The sequence below is a fragment of the Dama dama genome, chromosome 13, assembly GCF_033118175.1.
Source record: "Dama dama isolate Ldn47 chromosome 13, ASM3311817v1, whole genome shotgun sequence".
In the NCBI taxonomy this organism is placed as follows: Eukaryota; Metazoa; Chordata; class Mammalia; order Artiodactyla; family Cervidae; genus Dama; species Dama dama.
Window position 1 is genome coordinate 28,816,872 of NC_083693.1, and position 15,903 is coordinate 28,832,774.

A 15,903-nucleotide genomic window follows, 5' to 3' on the forward strand; every position below is an offset into this window, starting at 1 on the left:
AAATAATACACACTTAGATTAGTTCAGCTGATATCTTACTTAGGATTTTCACAGTTATGTTTATAAATTAAACACGCTTGTCATTTTCTTTTCTTATGATGTCTTTTATCAGTTTTGAAATCAAGGTTATGCTAACCTCAGAAAATCATTTTATTAATGTCATTCCTGTTTTCTGGAAAACTTGTACAAGATGGAGATTATTGTCCCTTAAAAGGTCCATATAATTATCTAGTCCTAGGGCTTTTTGATACAGAAAGTCTTTGGTTACTATTCCAATTTTTTTTAATGTTTATTGGTCTGTGCAAGTTTTCTATTGTTTCCTGTGACAGTTTGGTCCTGCTGACTTCCACTTATGTCTCAAGGGATAGAACTGGGTCCCAAGGTCACTTCACTTGGAATGGAGACTAAAAGAGTAACAGTTTAATGTTTTAACCTCTACAGAGAAAAGCAATAAGGAAAAGGGGAATAATACTTTATCTGCCACAGTCTCTGGAAGACAATATATTGCTTAGTCATATTTTGTTTACATTTTATTATCCAATCAGATCACTGAGTTTAATTCATTTCCATTTATTTTAATTGCTGGTATATTAGGACTTATTTCAGCCATTTCACTTTGTATTTACTGTATTTACCATCTTATTTTGTATTTATTCTGTTTTCTCTCTCCTATTTTCCACTGCAGGAATCAGATTTTCTTATGCTAGATTGAAAGTTGTGTATTCTATTTTCATTCTTCTAGTTGTTTCCCTATTTAAATATGATACTTCTGTTTATCTTTCATTACCAATTTCTTTTCCCTTGGCCCTCACTCACCTCTTTCCAGTCTCTACACCTCCTTAGCATCATCCCCACCCCGCCACGCTGGTATCACCCAGAACTGGTTCTTCATCATTATAGACAATTTTCCTATTTCTACTTAAAATTTTATTTTTAGAGAATGACAAATCTTAGTAAGTTATTTATAAGTCCTCATTCCCCATGCCTCATTCCTTCCTCGTGAGAAATCTAATGTCAGTATAATTCTCATATTTGTACACGACCTGCTCTTTCTTTTGTTTTTGCTGAAAGTAAACTCTCAAAATTTTCTCCTGTGTTCGGTGTTCTAAGACTTCTCTGTGATGTCTCTGACTTGACTGTTTGTCTTGAGCCAATCTGCCCCCATTTAATACTCTGTGAACTTTTAAAATCCAAGTTCTTCCTTTCAATTCTATGAAATTCTTAGTCACTGTTTCCTCTTTTCCATACGCTTTTTTTTTTTTTTTTTTTCTATCTTTCTGGAAATCTCATTTAATGATCTCTACCAAATACCAAGCCCTTTTCTAGGTGATGAGGTTACAGTGCTGAACAAAGCAAAGCCCGCATGGAACTTGCATTATGGTAGGAAAAATAGGCAACAAACAAGCTCCAATGTAATATGTCAAAGATGGAAATGCTATGGAAAAAAATAAATAAAGCAGGAATAAAGGGGTAGGAGGTCCCAGGTGGGACTGAGGGTAATTGGAAGGCATCTCTGAGCAAATGCCTAGAATAATCAAGGGAGAAATAGTTAGAACAAAGCCATGCAGATATCTAGAAAAGCATTAGGCAAAGGCTTTAAGAGAAGAGCATGCTTGGTTTGTTTGATGGGCAGAAGGCAAGTAAGGAAGATGGAATGAGTAAGGAAGGGCCAGGCATCAGGAGATGTTTCTGGGAGCCAGATCAGGTACATCCTATGGTCATAGTAAGGACTGGGCTTTTATCTTAAGAGAAGGACAGCTACCAAAAAGTTTTGAAAGGAAGAGTGACATGACCTGGATTTCTTTTTAAAAGATTTACCCTGAAGGAAAAATAAAAAAGACTTACCCTGGTTGCCCTGGGGAACAAAGGGAACAGGAAAATTAGGAAACTGTTATAATAATCTGAGTGAGAAATGATGATGGCTTGGACTTGAGTGGGGAGTGTGGAGATGGTAGAAGAAGGTCAGATGCTGGATATATTTTACCAGTAGAGCTAATGGTATTTTCTGACATATTAGATGTGGAGTATGAAAGATAGACATGAATCAGCAAAATTCAAAGGCATGAAATGTCTGCAATAGTTTCAGACATTACATTCAATCCCAACAATGACCAGTGGAAGAAGAGATTATCTCTTGCATTTCTCTCTTAAGGACTAGGAAACCTTCCCAGAAACCACGCAGCAGAATTCTCCTCATGTTTCACTTGTGTCACACAACTATGCCTAAACCAGTCACTGGCAAGAAGATTAATACTACCTTAGACCAGGTGGTGACGGTTTAGTCACTCAGTCGTGTCTGACTCTTTGTAATCCCCTAGATTGTAGCCCACCAGGCTCTTCTGTCCATGGGGTTTCCCAGGCAAGAATACTAGAGTGGGCTGCCATTTCCTTCTGCAGGGGATCTTCCTGACTCAGGGATCAAATCCCAGTCTCCTACATTGCAGACCATGGAAATGCTATGGAAAAAAATAAATAAAGCAAGTAGATTCTTTACCAGCTGAGCTACTAGGCCAGAGGTTCTTCAAATGTGATCCAGGAACCCCTTTAAGTGGGTCTGTAAGGTGAAAACTGTTTTCCTAATAATATATGACTTCATATGTCTTGTTCATGTTAATTCTCTCCCAAGTATATAGTAGAGTTTTCCAGAGGCTACATGATATATGATGATATATAATGTCATTGCTCAAACAATTCATGAAATATACACTTGTGTATTCCTGTGTTTTCTAGAATTTTCTAAAAGTAAGTTTAGGGCGTAAATACCTGCATGTTCAGAGATTAACTCAGTTTGCTCTCAGTATTTCTGTGCTTTTATTGGCTATCTTTAGTTGTGCTGGTTACAACCTGTGACCTCATTATCATCCAAGAAACCATTATTTCAAAATCCCAAAGTTTCCTTTGCAACTACACAGAAGCATAAGAAGTTCAATTTGTTGTTTTCTAATTCTCCAGGCAAGAACACTGGAGTGGAGTGAATCCCTTCTCCAGAGGATCTTCCCAAGTCAGGGACTGAACCTAGGTCTCCTGCAATGCAGGCAGATTTTTTATTGGCTGAGCCATCAGGGAATCCCCATTTTGAAATACTATTCACTAAATGTTCAAAAACTTTTCTTAATTTTTAAATTGGATCTCTAACTCTTACTTTAGAATTTAACAATATTTTATTCTGAATTTAAAATTTTGTTTATACATTTTCTACATTGATCAGTAGCTTTAAAAGACATGCTTAGAAGACTCCCTTTCTCAGCCCATCACTAAATCTAAACATCCTGAAGAAGATGAAAGTAGTATGTCAAAGAGTTTGCTGACAACTGGTGTGCTGTGCATGTGCTAAGTCGCTTTCAGTTCAGTTCAGTCGCTCAGTCATGTCTGACTCTTTGCGACCCCATGAACCGCAGCATGCCAGGCCTCCCTGTCCATCACAAACCCCCGGAGCTTACTCAAACTCATGTCCATCGAGTCGGTGATGCCATCCAGCCATCTCATCCTCTGTCGTCCCCTTCTCCTCCTGCCCCCAATCCCTCCCAGCATCAGGGTCTTTTCCAATGAGTCAACTCTTAGCATGAGGTGGCCAAAGTATTGGACTTTCAGCTTCAGCATCAGTCCTTTCAATGAACACCCAGGACTGATCTCCTTTAGGATGGACTGGTTGGATCTCCTTGCAGTCCAAGGGACTCTCAAGAGTCTTCTCCAACACCACAGTTCAAAAGCATCAATTTTTCGGTGCTCAGCTTTCTTCACAGTCCAACTCTCACATCCATACATGACCACTGGAAAAACCATAGCCTTGACCAGACAGACTTTTGTTGGCAAAGTAATGTCTCTGCTTTTTAATATGCTATCAGGGTTGGTCATAACTTTCCTTCCAAGGAGTAAGCGTCTTTTAATTTCATGGCTGCAGTCACCATCCACAGTGATTTTGGGGCCCAAAAAAATGAAGTCTGACACTGTTTCCACTGTCTCCCCATCTATTTCCCATGAGGTGATGGGACCAGATACCATGATCTTAGTTTTCTGAATGTTAAGCTTTAAGCCAACTTTTTCACTCTCCTCTTTCACTTTCATCAAGAGGTTTTTTAGTTCATCTTCTCTCTCTGCCATAAGGATGGTGTCATCTGCATATCTGAGGCTATTGATATTTCTCCCGGCAATCTTAATTCCAGCTTGTGCTTCTTCCAGCCCAGTGTTTCTCATGATGTACTCTGCATATAAGTTAAATAAGCAGAGTGACAATATACAGCCTTGACGTACTCCTTTTCCAATTTGGAACCAGTCTGTAGTCATGTCCAACTCTTTGTGACCCCATGGACTGGCTCCTCTGTTCATGGGATTCTCTGAGCAAGAATACTGGAGTGGGTTGCTATGCCCTCCTCCAGGGGATCTTCCTGACCCAGGGATCAAACCCTCATTTCTTATGTCTCCTGCCTTGGCAGGTGGGTTCTTTACCACTAGTGCCACCTGGAATGGGAGATATTGTGAGTAAGAATGAAAGTATAGGATGAAAGCATTCTCTCCCTCTGCTTTAGAGAAATTAATTATTTGCTTCATTGTGTCTTATGCAACAGAACATTTCTGAATAGTGTTACGGTGCCCAGGGCCAGTTCTAGGGAGAAGCTAGTGAGGTGCCCAGGTGCAGAATATCAGGAGGCCCTTGCTGTCAGACTCCTGCAAGTGCAGGGAGGCAGAATGGACACCCCTTTAAATCCTGTGTCCTCGGCACTCACTTGCCTCACCCCTGTTCCAGCCCCGAAGGGGCCATTTGAATTGTGGCATCATTTTAAAAATCAGAGTTTAAAGAAAAAGGAATTAAATATTTCATTTTTTAATTTAATTTTTAAATTTTTTTATTTTCGGCTGCACCGGGTCTTTGTTGCTGCCTTTGGGCTTTCTCTAGTTGCAGCGAGCGAAGGCTACACTCTAGTTGTGGTGCACAGGTTTCTCATTGCAGTGGCTTCTCTTGTTGAATTTCCTGGTGACTCAGACAGCAAAGAATCTGCCTTCGGTGCAGGAGACCTGGGTTTGATCCTTGGGTAGGGAAGATCCCCTGGAGAAGGGAATGGCCACCCACTCCAGTATTCTTGCCTGGAGAATCCCATGGACAGAGGAATCTGTAGGGCTACAGTCCATGGGGTCACAAAGAGACTGACACGATTGAGCGACTAATGCTTTTAGGCATGTGGGCTCAGTTGTGGTGCATGGGCTTAGTTGCCCCGTGGCATGTGGAATCTTCCGTGGCCAGGAATCAAACCTATTGGCAGGCTGATTCTTCACTGCTAGATGACCAGGGAAGTCCCCAGCTAAATACTTTAAATGTAGACATTATGAACTCTCAAAAAGCCAAAAATGCTTTCATACAGCTTTTCAAACTAGAAGTGAAAAAGTCACAGCAGCGTCTGACAGAGTAAGTCATCAAACTGCATCAATGGAAAGACTAAGAAAGTCTTAGCCAGTGGACACTGCTGATGTCTGTTGAATGAGAACTCAGTTAAAAAAAAAAAAATCACAGCACTCCACTTCCAGGTGATATAGCAGTTTGTCAAATGAACAGTTTAGTTATCAACATGAAGACTGAATTGATCTCTTATCGGAAGAAATGTATGTCTGTCTTATAAATGGATGAATACACAGGGGTGGCTAGATCAGCTGCTTCGTTTGTATTTGTTCAGGATCAACACTAACTAATCATCAAAGAAGATCTTCTTTTACGTGGATGCTTGGCAACAGACACCAGTGGTGCTGAAATATTCAGCGTTGAAGAACTTTTTTGAATCTTATGGATTATCTTAAGGGTTATCAACCATGTTGACATTTGCACTGGTGAAACAAAAGCAAGGCGGGTTAAACTGCTGAGGTCATAGCACCCAGGCAGTGGCAAACTATACTATCATTGTACACTTTGGTATCGTGCTCTCCCAATTTAAAAAGAAGCCAGTTTCACTCTAGGATGTCCTTGATGAAGCAGTGAGAACTATTAATTTTATTAACTCTCAACACCTAAGCATGATTTTTTTTAACATGATAGTTTAATATCCTATGTGATGAAATGAAAATTATGCATAAAGCATAAAAAGCATAACTCATGTACGAAAATGCTTATCTAGAGAAAAAGCATTTACAAAAAAAGTTTACAACTGAGTTGTAAACTAAACTAGCCACTTTTTGCAGAGAACATAATTTTTATGTGGAACAACAACTGTCAAACTATAGTTATTCAAACTTGTGTATTTGACAGACATTTTCTTGAAGATGAACAAAGCGAGCCTGTCATTTCAAGAAAAACAACTGACGGTGTTTGCAGCCAATGATGACATTCAAGCTTTCAAACAAAAATTCAAATTTTGTAAAACTTGCGTTGACGCCATGACTTTGGCAGCTTTCCAATAAAAACTTTCTTGGTGGTGATATTAACAAATACGATTTTTGTTTTTTACGCTGTATAACAAAATGTGTCAACATTTGGAATATGTGCATACCAGTATTTTCCAAATGATCACAGATGGGTAGACGATCCACCCAAAGTAAGAGGTACACCAACACATTTTCTCACAAGAAGGTATGAAAAGTTCATTGACCTCATTTCAGGTATCAAATTACAGCAAACTTTTTCAAAACTACTTCTTGTTGAGTTTTGGTGCAGTATCAGAGAAAAATATCCAATTATATGAAAAAGCTATTCAAGTACTCCTTTTTTCCTTCTTGCTCTTCTCCCCCTGCTTTATTGAGGTATGACTGACAAATAAAAGTTGTATATATTTAGGTTATACAGCATGATGTTTTGATACAGATGTTACATTATGAAATGATTACCCCAACCAAGCTAATTAGCACATTCATCAAGCCACACAGCAATCTCTCGTGTGGGGTGAGATTTACTTCCTCAGCAAATTTCAGCTGTACAGTACATGAATACCTCTCTCTTTTACACCTAGACAGTCCCATGAAATATTTTTGTGTTAGGAAATACGCTAATTTGTCATCGGTTCAGTTCAGTCACTCAGTCATGTCTGACTCTTTGCGACCCCAGGGACTGCAGCACGCAAGGCCTCCCTGTCCATCACCAACTCCCACAGTTTACTAGAATTCATGCCCATTGAGTCGGTGATGCCATCTAACCATCTCATCCTCTGTCATCCCCTTCTCCTCCTGCCCTCAATCTTTCCCAGCATTAGGGTCTTCTCCAATGAGTCAGTTCTTCACATTAGGTGGCCAAAATATTGGAGTTTCAGCTTTAGCATCAGTCCTTCCAATGAACATTCAGGACTGATTTCCTTTAGGATGGACTAGTTGGATCTCCTTGCAGTCCAAGGGACTCTCAAGAGTCTTCAACACCACAGTTCAAAAGCATCAATTCTTTGGCACTCAGCTTTCTTTATAGTCCAACTCTCACATCCACACATGACTACTGGAAAAACCATAGCCTTAACTAGACAGACCTTTGTTGGCAAAGAAATGTCTCTGCTTTTTAATATGCTGTCTGGGTTAGTCATAACTTTTCTTCCAAGGAGTAAGTGCCTTTTAATTTCATGGCTGCAGTCACAATCTGCAGTGATTTTGAAGCCCCAAAAAATAAAGTCAGCCACTGTTTCCACTGTTTCTCCATCTATTTCCCATGAAGTGATGGGACCAGATGCCATGATCTTTATTTTCTGAATGCTGAACTTCAAGCCAACTTTTTCACTCTCCTCTTTCACTTTCATCAAGAAGCTCTTTAGTTCTTCTTCACTTTCTGCCATAAGGATGGTGTCATCTACATATCTGAGGTTATTAATATTTCTGTCATAAACATATGTTAACATGAAATGAGTTGTTTGTAAATGAATTAATAAATTTTAAATTCTCAGCTTCAGGGGACTTCCCTGATGGTCCAGTGTTTGGTAATCCATCCACCTTGCAATTCAGGGGAGGCGGGTTCAGTCTCTGGTTGGGGAACTAAGATCCCACATGCCGAGAAGAAACAAAGCCCAAGCACCGCAACTTCTAAGCCTCCAGGCCACAGCTAAAGAGTCCATACACAGCAAGAAAAGATCCCGCATGATGCAACCAAGATCTCAGGTGCCTCAACTAAGACCCAATGCAACCAAATACATAAATATTAAAAATTCTGTTTTAATTTCTAATGTGGTAATATCAATTGAAACAACACATAAACAAAAGCTTGTTGTTTAGTTGCTCAGTCACATCTGCCTCTGCGACCCCATGCACTGTAGCCCACCAGATTCCTCTGTCCATGGGATTTCCCAGGCAAGAATACTGGAGTGGGTTGCCATTTCCTTCTCCAGAGGATCTTCCTGACCCAGGGATCGAACCCCCATCTCCTGCATTTCAGACAGTCTCCTGCATTGCAGGCAGATTCTTTACCACCATACCACGTGGGAAGCCCAATTTTTAACAGTCTTGAGACCAAAAGGTTTGAGAACTACTGGCTTAAGCAGAATTCACCCTCTAGGATCGGAGGGTTGTCCAGCCTCCCAGGAGGCATGCGGCTCCTTGACTTGAGGGGGGCCTTGAAACCCTCGAGGTTCTGTGAGGAAGCGGGAGTGAGTGTTGGTAAGTGACCACGTGGTCCGCTCCAGTGGCTGCAGAGTGAACGCTCACCCTGGACCGGGGACTCCTGGGACACGTCTGGCCAGCAGGGCTGCATCAAGCCCAGTATGCGTTGTGGCAGATGTTTGGAGTAAGAGACAGGGGACCTTTCTCCTGAAGAACAAGGAGGCTTTGTGAGGCAAGAGGCCTCTGCTCCGCAGGGCTTCACGACCTCTTCTGCGAATGGGCAACCTTTGGCTGCTGAGGCCCTTCGCCATGAAGTGCAACTATGTATTTTGACTTGCCTTACAACACCCTCTCATCCCATCTTTTCAGCATATTTGCAAAGGGAGAAGCCACAGCCAACAATTTCACTCTCCTGCCTAAACATACCGTCATATCACTTACCCGTTCGGAATTCTGAAAAATCCAGTGTGTACGGAATAAAGCCCAGATTTTCAACATGCACTTAAAGATTCCACACTGTGGGCCCCGGACCGCCTTTCCAGACTTTCAGAATAAGTTTAACCTAGTGGTTTAAGAGCATGCACTTGGGAGCCAGGCTGTCAGGGTTCAAGACCCAAGCCTACCAACCACTTACTGACCGAGTGCCCTGAGAGAGCTATGTCAGTGAATGTTTAACAACTGGCTCTCAAGGTGGGCTTGACGCCCTGATTCGCAGCATTGCCAATTTCCATGGTATTAATACTTCCATTATGGCCAGTTTCAAGCTACCAATATGACATCACTAAATTTAGAGCTGGGAAGCGATGCTTATAATTTGCTCTCAAGAGCCGCATGCAAGCCAGCTTCAGCATCCCTCTGGACCTTGGTAAGTTACCTGCTCACTCTGAGACAACTTCCCCATCTGCACAGCATGGACAGTGAGCGCCCAGCTATGGCACTGTTGTAAGCATCAAATTGTATGGTACAATCATTAGCATGCTTCAGAACCATCTAGGGCTTGCTAAAACACAGATTGCTAGGCCCTACTCCCAGAGTGTTTGATTCCATGAATCTGAGTGGGGCTTAAGAGCTTTCATTTCTCCTGCATCGGCAGGCAGGTTCTTTACCACTAGCACCACCTGGGAAGCCCAAAAGCTTTCATTTCTAACAAGTTCCCAGGGTTTCCTTGACAGTCCAGTGGTTGAGAATCCACCTGCCAATGCAGAGCACATGAGTTTCGATTCCTGGCCTGGGAAGATCCCACAAGCACAGGGCTGCTGAGCCTTTGTGTTGCTACCACTGAAGGCTGTGTGCCCTAGAGTCCATGCTCTGCAATGAGAGAAGACACAGGAATGAGAAGCCCACTTGTCACAACACGCAGCAATGAAGACCCAGCCCAGTCAAAGATAAATAAACAAACAGCAAGTTCCCAGGTTATAACATTTTTTTGGCTGCATTATGCAGCATACAGGACCTTAGTTCTTTGACCAGGGATCAAACTCATGCCCCCTACATTTGGGAGCCCAGAGTCTCAACCTTGGACCACCAGGGAAGCCCAAGGATACCATTTTGAGAACCACTAGTTTGGTGCCTATAACAGACTGAACCCAGTCCCAGCACAGAGATGCTCAAGCACAGAATCAGCTCTGCCTTGTCTGGTGCATCCCCACATAGCCCACACCGTGGCCACACTGGTCTTTCCCTGAACCCACAGTATAGTTCCCAATTTCTGTACCTTTCCTGCCCTTTCTCCCTGCACCTAAATGCCATTCTGTCTGCACCAGCAACTCTTCCCATTGAACACTTAATTCAGTTTAAATATCTCCTCCCCGCTAAAGCCTTCCCTGAATATTCTACTTAGAAATAACTGCTTCTAATCTGTCCTTTCTCAAATTTGCAGTTGCTCTTCTTCTCTCATCAAAGTTTGCTTCAAATCAGAAAGATTGTCTCAATACCATCCTTCTTACTCAAGCGTAAGTACCTGGTGCAAAATACTATCACATCCATCCTTGCCACCTTAGCCCAGCACCTTATATACAGAAGGCTCTCCAACAAATCCACCTTCTAAGGCAGGAGATGCAGGAGATGTGGATTCAATCCCTGGGTTGGGAAGATCCCCTGGAGAAGGAAATGACAACCCATACCAGTATCCTTGCCTGGGAAATCCCATGGACAGAGAAGCCTCACAGGCTATAGTCCATGGGGTCACAAAAGAGTCGAACACAGCTGAGGGACTGAGCACACTCCAACACGGATAAATACTTTCAGTTGCCTGTTGCACAAGCCTCTTCCTGACAAGGGAAGGTGCCCTGTTCTGAGATACATGACCCACCCCTGAGCTACAGCAGCATGTTCAGCAGAGTTGTGCCAAAGGGAGCTCCCAGGCATCCTCTGGGGTTGAATTAACGATACATACATAGAAAACATGACAAACAAATAATAGCATTCTGATGTCAATGGCAAACAAAAAGTTCTGTAAGAAAAGAAACTAAACGACAGGGTTCTACATGGCCCAGCTATAAAGCACATTTCACTGTCACGTTGTTGTTGTTTAGTCTCTAAGGTGTGTCCAACTCTTTTGCAACCTCATGGACCATGGCCCACCAGGCTCCTCTGTCCATGAGATTTCCCAGGCAATGGAGTGGGTTGCCATTCCCTTCCCCAGGGAATCGTCCCAATCCAGGGATTGAACCTGTATCTTCTGCACTGGCAGGTGGATTCTTTACCACTGAGTCACCAGGGAAGCCCTTCCATCATCAGAGTAGTGCTATATACTGACTTGTCCAAAGTTATGATTTAACTCTTCTGGGAGGATGAAGGGGATAGAAAGTATGCACTTATTGAGAGCTAAATCTTCATTTCCAACACAATGAGAAATCAATAGATCATGCCTAGAACCTAAAAAACAAAGAAGTATCACTATGTTAACATTGCTTAAGTGTATTGAGATGAATTCCAAAAGAAACAGATAAAAGAATTGAAGTGGTTGCCTCCAGGGAGCAAAAAACAAAGAAGGGCTTGATTTGAGAGGCAGGGTAATAAACCTTAAAGTATAATAGACACTTTAAGCTGTATTCACACACAGGTATACATACACACACATCTGTGAAAACACAAAAACTAAATATTTTTAAAGTGACATAGAGGAATTTATGACAAAGCTATAATAAGCAAAACAGTGTAGCACTGTCATAAAGATAGACATATAGACTAATGGAATAAACTAGTGATCCCAGAAATAAGCCCTTGAATATATATGGTCAAATAACTTTCAACAAGGGTGCCATTCAGTGGAGGCCATTCAACGGAGAATGGACAGTCTCTTCAACAAATAGTGGTAGGAAGACTGGACATCCACATATAAAAGAATAAAGTTTGAACAGTTATAACTGGCTTTGAACAGAAAGATAATGGCATGTAGGGACCATCTTGAAGAATGTCTATAACTAAGTCCCCTATGTATGAATGAGTTCTGTTCTGAGAGCACGTTTGTAAGTCCAATTTGTTTGTATGGCCAACAAAGTCAGCCTAGGTACCCAACTAACACAATCGGCTATACGAAAATGAAAGCATCTCTTTGCGAGCCCATGGACTGTAGCCTGCCAGGCTCCTCTGTCCACAGCATTGTGGAGCATGTTAACATTTCCTCCTCCAGGGGATCTTCTTGACCCAGGGATTGAACCCACATCTCTTGTGTCTCCTGCATTGGCATGTGGGTTCCTCACCACTGAGCCACCTGGGAAGCCCACTTTGATAACCACTGTTTCTGACCAATTTCAGAGCTAGAGCACCCAGGCTACCTTCACTTCCAGGGCAACCGCCAGTTGCAGGAATTGCTGGACCATTCTATGGAACAGCAAACAGGCTCCCCACTTCTTACACAACTGCAGGGCTCTAGCCCAGACCAGAAAGAAAACCACATAAAGCTGAGCTGGGTTAATGCCTCTGGCACCTGGGTGCCCTGTGTATTGAGATGGGTTTGTACATTTTGAGCCATCAAGATGGATAATCCTCCCAGAAGCACTGATCAGAAGGAGGCGGGCAGGAAGAAAGGCCAAGTGGCTTCTGGTCTGGTGTGAAATTAGGCAAGGGGGACAGTTCACCCTACTAGGAGAAGCGACCCAGACGGCAAACAAACAGGGCAGCATGGACCAAGACCAAGTTATGTGGATGGCTCAGCGGTCACAGAATCCACCAGAACCAACAGAGCTGCCTTCTCTCCACACCTCCAGAGACCAAAATTTTCCACTAGGGACAGGGCACCTGGAGACAGCATGACGCAGCCGTCTCAAGACAAAGCCAGAAAGTCCACGAGTGGAGGGAATGTGACATGCAGTCTTCACCACAAGAAGGAATTCACGCTCAGGGTCTAACCAGCACGAGGGTGCAGCCAGGCCCCATGGGGATCTTTGCAGGACAAACAGAGGCACCCTGAATCTCTAGCTGCAGCATTCACAGTGGCACCTAGGTCCACCAGACTCACCCACTCTTCCCACAAGGCTCTGTTTGCTTCATCTACACCCCATTCATGGGGTTGCACTGACCTGTTTGCTTATTGATGCCTCTACCAAACCTTATTCACTGAAGCACCTCAGAGCCCAGCAGAAAAGCCAGTCATCATGTGTCTAAGGAACATTTGCATGCAAAGGAGAGAGTATACCCATTGTTCTTAAGTAAAGTATCATTAGCTCTTAGGGAAGTTTTCTTCTGGAAGCTTCCTCCAGATCTGCTAAATCAGGCCCTTTGGAGGTAGGGCCCTGGCATTGGGTAATTATCATCCACATTCCTGACTAGGAACCACTGCCCTACAAGCCAGTGGTCCCATACATTAGTCATACAAGAATCACCAGAGGTGCTCATTAATAATGCAGAGTTGAGCCACAAACCATTAGGGAAAAGAAATCTAAAAAGTAATATCTTCCGGTCGCCTCAAAAACACATGATCCAGACTTTAGTGGTGGCGCAGTAGATAAGAATCTGCCTACCAGTACAGGGGGCATGGGTTCAATCCCTGGTCCAGGAAGATTCCACATGCTGTGGAGCAACTAAGCCCACAAGCCACAACTACTGAGCCTGTGTGCTACAACTACTGAAGCCCGAGCGCCTAGAACCTGTGCTCTGCAACAAGAGAAACCACTGCAATGAGAAGCCTTCACACCACAATGAGGAGTAAACCCCGCCTGCCACAACTAGAGAAAGCCTGTGCAAAAGCAATGAAGGCCCAGCATGGCCATAAATAAATAAATAATTTTAAAATAAATTTTAAAAAAACACATGATCCATCCATGGATGAGTGGATAAACAACCTACATGCTGATTTTCAACAAAGGAACCAAGGTAATTCAATGGGGGAAACAGGTCTTTTCAATAAATGGCGCTGAAAAAACCTGAATACCTATAAGAATAAAAGTTAATCTCAGCTCTTACATCACACACACACAAAATAACTCAAGATGTAACACAGACCTAAACATAAAAGTTAAAAGTAGCAAACTTCTAGAAGAAAACAGGAGAAAATCTTTGTGACCTTGGTAGGCAAAGATTTCTTAGGTAGTGAACAAAAAACACTATACAGGGGAAAATTGGAAATCTGAACTGTATCAAAAGACTTCCACTCTTTGAAATTCGCTGTCAAGGAAATGAAAAGGAAAGCCACAGACTAGGGGAAAAGATTTGTAGTATTTATATTCAACAAAGGACTTGTATCCAGAATAAACAAGGAACTCTTAAAGTTCAGTAAGAAATTAAACAACATCTACATACACAATGGGCAAAAGTTTGCACAGCTGTCTGAGAAAGATATACAAATGACCAATAAGCACACCCAGAAGTGCTCAATTAGGGAAATGCAAATTGAAACCACAGGGGAGTACCTCTAAACATTCAAAAATTAGAATACGGAGATAAATACGGCCCCTGTGCAAGGATGACATGCAAAATCATGAAGCATTCCATATTTTTTGACAAGACTTAGGTTGGTAAAAATTGTGACACAACATTTGAAGAATCATGTTAATTTTTAATACAAAATTAGAAAATAAAAATGAAAGATTTCAGTAAGTCTACAACTTTACACTTAATATCTACGCTTTACACTAAATATCGTTTTGGTTCATGTTTAGCTATTTCTATAGATAAAACTACTACAGATTTTCTGATCTTCCAGTACTTTCTGATCTTCCAGTACTAGTAGAATATCACCTATGTACATCACTTATCACAAGCTTTTTAAATTATTTTGGCTGCACTGGGTCTTTGTTGCTGCAAGAGGACTTTCTCTAGCTGTGGTGCATGGGCTTCTCATTGCCATGACTTCTCCTGTTGCAGAGCATGGGCCCTAGAGCACACAGGCTCAGTAGTTGTGGCACACGGGCTTAGTTGCTCCAAGGCACGCGGGATCTTCCCAGATCAGGGATCGAACCTGTGTCCCCTGCATTAGCAGATAGATTCCTAACCATGGGACCACCAGGGAAGTCCTAATTTTTTTTTTGGAAAAAAGAAGCATTTTTTTAAACAAGTAAGTGTTTTTCAAGTAAAGTTGAATATATGTATGTCCTATATATATTTAGTATACTTATTATATATATAATACATATATATTTATTAAATATAACTATAACTCTAGCATAAATGTGTGCATTTATTATAGATTATATAGATTATAATTTCAATTAAAGTTAAATTACATATTTTTATTTATTATATATAATATACATATATAATATATGAAAGACTGACAAAATCATGTGTTAGTGGGAACCAAAGTAATAGAACTCTCATACACTGTTCATGGGGATTCAAACTGGTATAACCCCTTTGGGAAAGTATTTGATAGTTTCATATTAATTTAAACATACATTTATAGCATAATCCAACAATTTCACTCCTGATTGTTACCCAAGAGAAATAGGATACATGTATACACACACACAGGAACTTGTTCATAACAGCTCTAGTCACAGTCCTCTGAATCTGAAAACAATTCAAATATTCATCAATAGGTAAAATGAATAAACAAATCATGGTATATCCATACAGTGAAATATGACTGCAGTAATAAGGAAAATGAACTGTGAACAAAAATATCATAGAGGAATATTAAAATCAATCCAAGCAAAATAAATTAGACTCAGAAAATTATATTCCATGTGCATTAGTTTCCTTGAGCTGCTGTGAAAAATTACCACAACCTTAAAACAACTTAAGGTTGTTTAAAACATCTTAGGCTTAAAACAACAGAAATTTATCTCTCAGAGTTCTGGATACCAGGAGACTAAAATCCACGTCCCAGTATAGCAGCCCTCCCTTCAGAGGCACTGGGAGAGAATCCATTCCTTGTCTCTTCCAGATCTGGTGGCTACCAGCATTACTTGGCTTACGGCCACACCACTCCAATTTTTGCCACCGTCTTCACATTGACATCTCCCTGTGTAT

At 41.6% G+C, this 15,903-nt stretch overlaps 1 pseudogene; it reads left to right on the top strand.

Annotated features, from left to right (window-relative positions):
- The first annotated feature begins 14,332 nt into the window (after positions 1-14,332).
- On the top strand, positions 14,333-14,430 carry LOC133068565 (U6 spliceosomal RNA; annotated as a pseudogene).
- The last annotated feature ends 1,473 nt before the right edge of the window (positions 14,431-15,903 follow it).